This window comes from Lolium perenne, chromosome 7 (genome assembly GCF_019359855.2).
Source record: "Lolium perenne isolate Kyuss_39 chromosome 7, Kyuss_2.0, whole genome shotgun sequence".
In the NCBI taxonomy this organism is placed as follows: Eukaryota; Viridiplantae; Streptophyta; class Magnoliopsida; order Poales; family Poaceae; genus Lolium; species Lolium perenne.
In genome coordinates, this window is record NC_067250.2 from 5,813,576 (window position 1) to 5,822,911 (window position 9,336).

The 9,336-nt window shown below is 50.0% G+C and overlaps 1 pseudogene; it reads right to left on the bottom strand.

The window, feature by feature from the left end:
- Window positions 1-20: 20 nt before the first annotated feature.
- Window positions 21-8,910, bottom strand: LOC127316293 (cationic peroxidase SPC4-like; annotated as a pseudogene).
- Window positions 8,911-9,336: the final 426 nt, after the last annotated feature.

The following is a 9,336-nucleotide window of genomic DNA, read 5'->3' on the forward strand; positions in this document are numbered from 1 at the left end:
ACCCGCTAAGCTCCTTAACCTCACGATAAATGGTCGAGATAATTCGATCTTCCAGTTTCAGCTTCATTCCAAGCATTTGTCACTTCTAGTGCATCACTCTCCACGATCAGATCACCTTTCGGATGCCCATATCCATGGCCAATTGAACCCCAACTCGTACTGCTTCGGCTTCCACGACAAGAAGGCTCGAAGCCCTTTCAAACCAGAATGCTTGGGCTTTAATAAGCATTCACAAGTGATCTCTCATAATTAGGCCAATAAAGCCATCACCAGCATTACTATTGAAACTAGCGTCTACATTGATCTTGATAATATCCAACCTTGGTGGGATCCATCCTCCATGTGGTTTGGTATCACGGCGCTTCTTCTCTTTGCCCGCTTGTTGGAGGTCTACTGTTGTTTCTAGTGCCCAATGCACGGACGTAACAATCGGGCGGCCTCTCTCACCATGACATACAACATTTCTTTCAGTCCATACCGCCCAAACCCCACATAAAATCACACATGAGGGATTGTTCCTCCTTTACTAATTTTCCTTCAATGAGATCTGTAGGCCAAGACATAGGGTGCAATGAAGTGATCTTGATACCCAACCCTTTAATCCCCTTCCAGAATAGTTAACCACATGTATAGTCAAATAGGGTGTGGAAGGTAATTTCTTCAGGTGCTCCACACGTCTTGCAAATACCAAGCCAATCCATGTGCCTTTGTTTTAAGTTCTGGCGACATGGGATGAAGTTCTCAATCACCCTCCACTAGAATGCATGCACTTTTGGTGGCACATGTAGTCGTCACAGCTTCTTCCAGCAAACGCCTTAGCCCCACCCGACGAAGATGGGTTCAGATTTAAGCGAGTCTCCGCTGCTAGTAGCTTATTATATGTTGACACTAGTAGAAAACCTCTCATCCATCTAAGCCATTGGTACCGGTTCCCTTACGAACCGGTACCAATGGGGTCATCTGCACCGGTTCAAGGGCTCTGGCGGGCGAGGAGATTTGGTACCGGTTCGTGAGGAGCTTTCGTACCGGTTCGTGTTAGGAACCGGTACGAAAGGTCTTCGGCCAAAATTCAGACGCGTGGTGGGGCCCGGGCTGGACCTTTGGTACCGGTTCGTAACACGAACCGGTACCAAAGGGTACCCAGCTATATCAAATCGCCCAGATCCCTTCCCGAGCCCCCTGGCTCTCATTTTTCTCTTCTTCCTCACACTCTAAATTTTTCTCCACCTCTCACACTCCAATAATCTTTATTTTTCTCCACCATTTTAACAAGATTAACGGCATACATCTATCCAAGGGTTAGCAATATCATCCTTCCTTCCGGCGTTCCTAATTTAGCTCAGTTCTTTGGTAGTTTTAACTCGTACTATTTTTGTAGTGCAAGCAAGGTGTTCGATGAAATGCCTAAGTTAGTGATTTTATTTTTTTATATGCAATTTGAGCTGAAATTATGGTATGTTTTGTAGGTTTTAATTAGTATCATCCCCGTCCTTACCGCTGTCGATCGCCAGCGTCGTCCCCTAGCCGGCACGGTACCACCTCGGTGAGCCCCTCTTCTTTTATAAAAAACAATTAGTTTTATGTGATGAACTTGAATATTAATTAAGTTGGTCACTCATATATCCATGATGTTGTGATTTTAATGATTTTTGATATACATATAAAATGCAGATGAGTCGACAATGGATGTACGGTGACCGGTGCCATCCCGAGTTCATTACTGGCATGCATTATTTTCTCAACGTGGCTGAGGCAAACAGGCGGTCGAATGGTTTCATGTATTGTCCATGTAGTTCCTGTAAGAATATGAAGGATTACTCTACCTCGAAGACCCTTCACGTCCACCTGCTGGAGAATGGTTTCATGCCCAGCTATAATTGTTGGACCAAGCACGGAGAAAGAGGGGTTATATTGGAAGACAACGAAGAAGAAGAGGATAGTGACAACTATCCCTTATTCACTGAAGACGGTGGTAGTAGAATGGGGGAAGACGAAGCTGAAGAAGAGCCCATTTTCGATGAGCCGATTTTTGATGACCCGGATGACGATTTGGGTCGGGCCATTCTTGATGCGAAGATGAACTGCGGAAATGAAAAGGAGAGGTTGAAGTTGGAGAAAATGTTAGAGGATCACAACAAACTGTTGTACCCAAATTGCGAAAATGGTCAGAAAAAGCTGGGTACCACGCTGGAATTGCTGCAGTGGAAGGCAGAGACTGGTACTTCTAACAAGGGATTTGAAAAGTTGCTGAAAATAATAAAGAAGATGCTTCCAGTGGGAGAACGTGTTGCCCTCTAGCACGTACGAAGCAAAGAAGGTTGTCTGCCCTCTAGGATTAGAGGTGCAGAAGATACATGCATGCATCAATGACTGCATCCTCTACCGCGGGAGTACGAGAATTTGAATGCATGCCCGGTATGTAGTGCATTGAGGTATAAGATCAGGCGAGATGACCCTGACGATGTTGAGGGTGAGTCCACCCCGGGAAGAGGGTTCCTGTGAAGGTGATGTGGTATGCTCCTATAATACCACGGTTGAAACGTTTGTTCCAGAACAAAGAGCATGCCAAGTTGTTGCGATGGCACAAAGAGGACCGTAAGAAAGATGTGATGCTGAGACACCCCGCTGACGGATCGCAGTGGAGAAAAATCGACAGAGAGTTCAAGTCATTTTCAGATGACGCAAGGAACTTAAGATTTGGTCTAAGTACAGATGGCTTTAATCCTTTCGGGGAGCAGAGCTCAGTCCATAGCACTGGCCGGTGACTCTATGTATCTATAACCTTCCTCCTTGGTTGTGCATGAAGCGGAAGTTCATTATGATGCCGGTGCTCATCCAGGGGCCGAAGCAACCCGGCAACGACATTGATGTGTACCTGAGGCCATTGGTTGAAGAACTTTTAGAGTTGTGGCGTGACGAAGGTGTACCTGTGTGGGATGAGCACGAACAAAAGGAATTTAACCTACGAGCGTTGTTATTTGTAACCATCAATGATTGCCCTGCTCTTGGTAACATTTCAGGGCAGTCAAACAAGGGATACAATGCATGCACACACTGTTTAGGTGAGACTGATAGTAATTATTTGGGAAACAAGAATGTGTACCTGGGGCATCGTCGATTTCTTCCAAAACAACATCACGTAAGAAAGAGAGGAAAGCATTTCGGAGGTGAGGCAGATAACCGAACGAAGCCTACCCGCCCTAATGGGGAAGTTATATATGATATGGTCAAGGATTTAAAAGTGATCTTTGGAAAGGGTCCCGGCGGACAATCTGTTCCGCATGATGTTGACGGACACGTACCCATGTGGAAGAAGAAGTCGATATTTTGGGAGCTACCCTACTGGAAATTCTTAGAGGTTCACTCTGCAATCGACGTGATGCACGTGACGAAAAATCTTTGCGTGAACCTGCTAAACTTCTTGGGCGTGTATGGGAAGACAAAAGATACACCGGATGCACGGCAGGACCAGCAAAGTATCCACGAAGGAAACAACCTAAATCCAGAGAAGTATCAAGGTCCTGCCAGCTATGCTCTTACCAAAGAGGAGAAGGAGATCTTTTTTGAAGTCCTGAGTAGCATCAAGGTCCCGTCTGGCTTCTCGTCGAATATAAAGGGAATAATAAACATGTCGGAGAAAAAGTTTCAAAACCTAAAGTCTCATGACTGCCACGTGATTATGACACAATTACTTCCGGTTGCATTGAGGGGGCTTCTGCCGGAAAATGTTCGAGTACCCATTGTGAAGCTATGTGCGTTCCTCAATGCAATTTCTCAGAAGGTGATCAATCCACTTACTCTACAAAATCTACAGAAGGATGTGGTCCAATGTCTAGTCAGCTTCGAGTTGGTGTTCCCACCATCCTTCTTCAATATTATGACACATCTCCTAGTTCACCTGGTCGAAGAGATTGGCGTTCTCGGTCCTGTATTTCTACACAACATGTTCCCCTTTGAGAGATTCATGGGAGTCTTAAAGAAGTACGTTCATAACCGTGCTAGGCCAGAAGGAAGCATCTCCAAGGGCTATGGAACAGAGGAGGTCATTGAGTTTTGTGTTGACTTTATTCCTGACCTTAAGCCGGTCGGTGTTCCTGAATCGCGCTATGAGGGGAGACTGCGTGGAAAAGGCACGCTAGGAAAGAAATTAGCAACGTGTATGGACGGACATTCTTTCACTCAAGCACACTACACAGTTCTACATAATTCCATCTTGGTGGCTCCGTACAAAGAGGAACACAAGGAGATCTTACGCTCTAAATACCCGGAGCAACGTGAAGATTGGATTGATGGAGAACACATGAAGACTTTCGGCGGTTGGTTGCAAACACGTCTCATGAATGTCACCGATGACGAGCAGCTGTACTTGTTGGCCAAGCAACCATCTTCTACTATATCGACTTTTCAAGGGTACGAGATTAATGGGAACACATTTTACACTTTCGCCCAAGACAAAAAGAGCACCAACCAAAACAGTGGTGTCCGCTTTGATGCAGAAGATGGCAATGGGAACAAGGTCACATATTATGGGTACATAGAGGAGATATGGGAACTTGACTATGGACCTAATTTCAAGGTCCCTTTGTTCCAGTGTAAATGGTTCAACCTGAAAGACGGGGTACAGGTAGACCCGCAGTACGGAATGACTACAGTGGATTTCAAGAATCTAGGGTACGACACCGAACCATTCGTCCTAGCCAGTGAAGTGGCTCAGGTTTTTTATGTGAAGGATATGTCTAGCAAACCGAAAAAAAGAAAAGAAAGGCAAGAGGACACATCATACGATGAGCCAAAGCGGCACATAGTTCTTTCAGGAAAAAGAAACATCGTGGGAGTAGAGGACAAGACAGACATGTCAGAAGATTATAATAAGTTTGACGATATTCCACCCTTCAAGGTAAAAATTGACCCAAGTATCATCTTAAACAATGAAGATTGTCCATGGTTGCGTCGCAGTAAGAAGAAAGGGAAACGGGCGAAGAAACTCAGAAGACTAGCTAGCTACATATAGGGATCATAACTTGTGTATCTCAATATGGAAATCACTTTTGTGTAATGATGTTACTGTATGTAAGATATTAACAATGGAGATGGTTGGCTTGTTTTACTAGTTAAGTCACGGGCTTGCAGGGAAATTTTTCCGAGGCGGAACTTCCGAATATGCCATATATAGGGCATGTGCACCAAGGGCATATTCGAGAAGTTCCGCCACGGGAGATTTCCCAACCCTTTCCGCAACATTGTTAGAGGAGATGGAGTCTTCCACGGGCTTGCAGGAAAAAAATTCCGAGGCGGAACTTCCGAAGATGCCATATGGCGTGTGCACCAAGGGCATCTTCGACAAGTTCCGCCACGGGAGATTTCCCAACCCTTTCCCCAACATTGTTAGAGGAGATGGAGTCTTCCACGGGCTTGCAGGGAAATTTTTCCGAGGCGGAACTTCCGAAGATGCCATAGGGCGTGTGCACCAAGGGCATCTTCGACAAGTTCCGCCACGGGAGATTTCCCAACCCTTTCCTCCATCCATGGTGATGAAACTCTCCATCCATGTTGGCTTGTTGAGCTGCTTCCCATGGTGTATCGATGCTCCTTTTATAGGCAGAGCGTCCTTATCCTGCCGACAGCTTTAGTACCGGTTGCACCCACCAACCGGTACTAAAGGTTACCCACGCGTCCTTATCCCACCGACAGGGCGTCGTGCGCTACATACTTTATCTCATCGAGCAGTTATCCTGCCGACAGCTTTAGTACCAGTTGCAGACACGAACCGGTACTAAAGGTTACCCACGCGTCCTTATCCCACCGACAGGGCGTCGTGCGCTACATACTTTATCTCATCGAGCAGGGCGTCCTTATCCTGCCGACAGGTTTAGTACCGATTGCACCCACCAACCGGTACTAAAGGTTACCCACGCGTCCTTATCCCACCGACAGGGCGTCGTGCGCTACATACTTTATCTCATCGAGCAGGGCGTCCTTATCCTGCCGACAGCTTTAGTACCGGTTGCAGACACGAACCGGTACTAAAGGTTACCCACGCGTCCTTATCCCACCGACAGGGCGTCGTGCGCTACATACTTTATCTCATCGAGTAGGGCGTCTTTATCCTGCCGACAGCTTTAGTACCGGTTGCACCCACCAACCGGTACTAAAGGTTACCCACGCGTCCTTATCCCACCGATAGGGCGTCGTGCGCTACATACTTTATCTCATCGAGCAGGGCGTCCTTATCCTGCCGACAGCTTTAGTACCGGTTGCACCCACCAACCGGTACTAAAGGTTTGCCTCTGTCTTCCCGCCTATTTTCTTCTCACGCTTTCCACCGGTTCCCGCCTTTGTCTTCCCGCCATTTTTTCACTATATATATGTAGGCTTGGCCACCATTTACATATCACATCTAGACTCATATCTGCAAACCTCATCATTCTCTCCCATGGCTTCCATCGCATCTCTAACCCCCCGGGAGGCGGAGGCGCTTTGCGCCTCGAACTACCCCTGCCCGTCGGGCTACCGCGTCCCGACCGGCTGGTTGCTAAGCGTCGGAGGCGTACCGGTCCCTCCAGTCCCTCTAGGTGTGGCGCGCGAGATGGCCATCACGAACCACTACTACTTCGAGCTCACGCCAGAGCAGCGGAGGAATCCCCAGTGGCATCCCGACTACAGCCCGACTTGGGAAAGCTTCTTCATCAATCGGCGTGAGAGGGCGCTTTCCAGGCATGAGGAGGGCGGTCCGCCTCCTTCGAACTTCAACGAGGCCGGCCGGCGGCTGTGGTGGCGCGGCCGGACTCTCCAGGGCGTCATGGCCTACCGTGGCCCCCGCCTGCGCTACCCTCAGTCCCAGCCCACGCGTGCTCACCCGCCGATGTTCGAGTACCGCGACCCCGATGCCAGCGACGATGATGACGGCGACTACGACGACTACAGTGGCGACTACTACAGGGCTAGGCACGAGTATGACTGAATGACTCCAACAGTAGAATTTGGCCATGTATCTTTAATTTTCAGTTAAGCTATGTACTTTTAATTCGAGTTCAATCGTAATAAAATTTTATTCCCGCCCTTTCTTTCCCGCCTTTTTCCGTCGTACGTGGCGGGAAAGTTTCCCGCGCGGACGGCGTCGTGGCGGGAGTAAAGAATAGAAATAGATAATATATAGAAAAGAAATAGAAAAAAGGATATAGAAAAGAAATAGAAAAGAAATATAAAAAAGGATCCCGCGCGCAGCGTCGTGGCGGGAAAGTTTCTCGCGCGGCGTCGTGGCGGGAAATTTTCCCGCACGGACGATGTCGTGGCGGGAGTAAAGAAATAGAAAATAAAAGAAAAATAAACAGAAAAGTAAAAAGAAACAGAAAAGTAAAAAAGAAACAGAAAAGAAAAAAGAAATAGAAAAGAAAAGGAAAGAAAAGAAAAGAAATAGAAAAGAAAAAGAAAAGTAATAGAAAATAATAAAAAGAAAAAAATAGAAAATAAAAGAAAAAGAAACAGAAAACTAAAAAGAAACAGAAAAGTAAAAAAAGAAACAGAAAAGAAAAAAAGAAAGAGAAAAGAAAAGGAAAGAAAAGAAATAGAAAAAAAATATAAAAGCAATAGAAAATAATAAAAAGAAAAGAAATAGAAAATAAAAGAAACAGAAACAGAAAAGTAAAAAGAAACAGAAAAGTAAAAAAGAAACAGAAAAGAAAAAAAATAAATAGAAAAGAAACAGCAAAAGAAAAGATAACATAAAAAAAACAAAAAAAAAACATTTGGTACCGGTTGGTGCCACCAACCGGTACGAAAGACCTTTCGTACCGGTTGGTGGCACCAACCGGTACCAAAGGTCGATCCCCCTGTTTAGGACTTAGCGCGGGGCAATTTCCCCCAAATTTCTTCTTCTTCCGCGCGCCAGAGACCTCGCAGACGCCGCTCCCCGTCGCCGACGCCGACTCCGTCATCGCCGTCGCCGTAGCGGCCGCCGTCGCCATCGCCGTCGCCGTCGCCCTCGCTGTAGCCGCCGCCGTCGCCCTCACCGAAGCCGCCGCCATCGTCGCCGCGTCGCCCGCGCCGCTCCACCTCTCCCCGCAGCCGTCGCCCTCACCGAGGTGAGCACACCCTCCCCTCCCTCCTCGCCTCGCCTCCCTCGCCTCGCCTCCCTGGCCGCCGCGCGCCTCGCCGGGAGGAGCCCGCGCGCGCGTCGCCTGCCGCGCCGCGGTCGCCGCCGGCCTCCCCTCACGCACGCGCGCGAGGTGTTCGAGGAAATGCGGCGGAAGAGCTCGGCGACGAGCATGCAGGCGGTGGATGTCCGAGAGCGCGACGAGGTCGGTGGCGTCGAGGTTGATGTTGCGGAGCACGGCGAGGGAGGGACGGCACGGTGGCGGTGGGCGCGGGGAGGCCTGCGAGCACGTCTTGCACGGTGGCGAAGCGCGGGCTGTCGCGGCGGCCGAGCGGCACGCGGTAGGAGGGCCCGCCGGTGGAGACCACGGAGTCGCGCGCGGTGAGCGCGAGGATGTCGGAGCAGGAGACGACGGCGCCCCGGCACTCCCGCTCGAGGCGGTCGCGGATGGCGTTGATGGCGGCGAAGGCGGATGGGCGCAGCGTGAGGTTCGGCGGCGCCTGCTGCTCGCCGGGACCGGTGGCTGACCCGTCGAGGAGGACCGAGGCGTCGCAGCCCTGCACGAAGCAGTCGTGGAAGTGGAGGCGGAGTAGTCCGGCTGCGATGCCGACGTCCTTGCGGACAGCGTCCTTGACGTAGTCCCGCACGATGGTCTCCGCTCTCGGACAGCTCCGTCTGTAGAAGTCGAACGACAGGCCCTGCGCCACCGGCGGCTGCCTCAGGTTGCCGGCACCCTCTTGCTCCGCCGCAGCAAGTGACCAGCTCGCCACCGCCACCGCCATCAGTGCTGCTGCAGCGAGCAGAGGAGTGGGAGCCATCACTACTGCTATGCTCTCCGTGTGTCTCACTCTAACCTGGCTCTGTGACTAAGCAGAGCGCGCAGAGGAGTGGGAGCGACGAGGCGGGTGTCGAAGCAGAGCGCGCGCGTGGCGGCGGCGTCCCGCTGCCAGCAGCCGCGGTAGTCGAACATGGCGTTGAAGGGGCCGGACGGGATCTTGGTGCCCGGCGGCAGGGAGAGCAGCGATTGGTTGAGCTGCTCCGCCATGTGCGCGAAGGGGAGCGCGTCGGAGCGGAACCGCGCGCGCTCGCCCTTGTCGGCGACGACGCCCGCGGGCGTGTCCCGCACCACGGCGCCGCCCATAATGTTCATATATTGCCAAAACGCATCCATTCTACATTATTTGAGCAGTGAATTTCGAAGTTGATTTTGTCTCTGCAAATGAACTGCAAGATTTCTTAAGGGC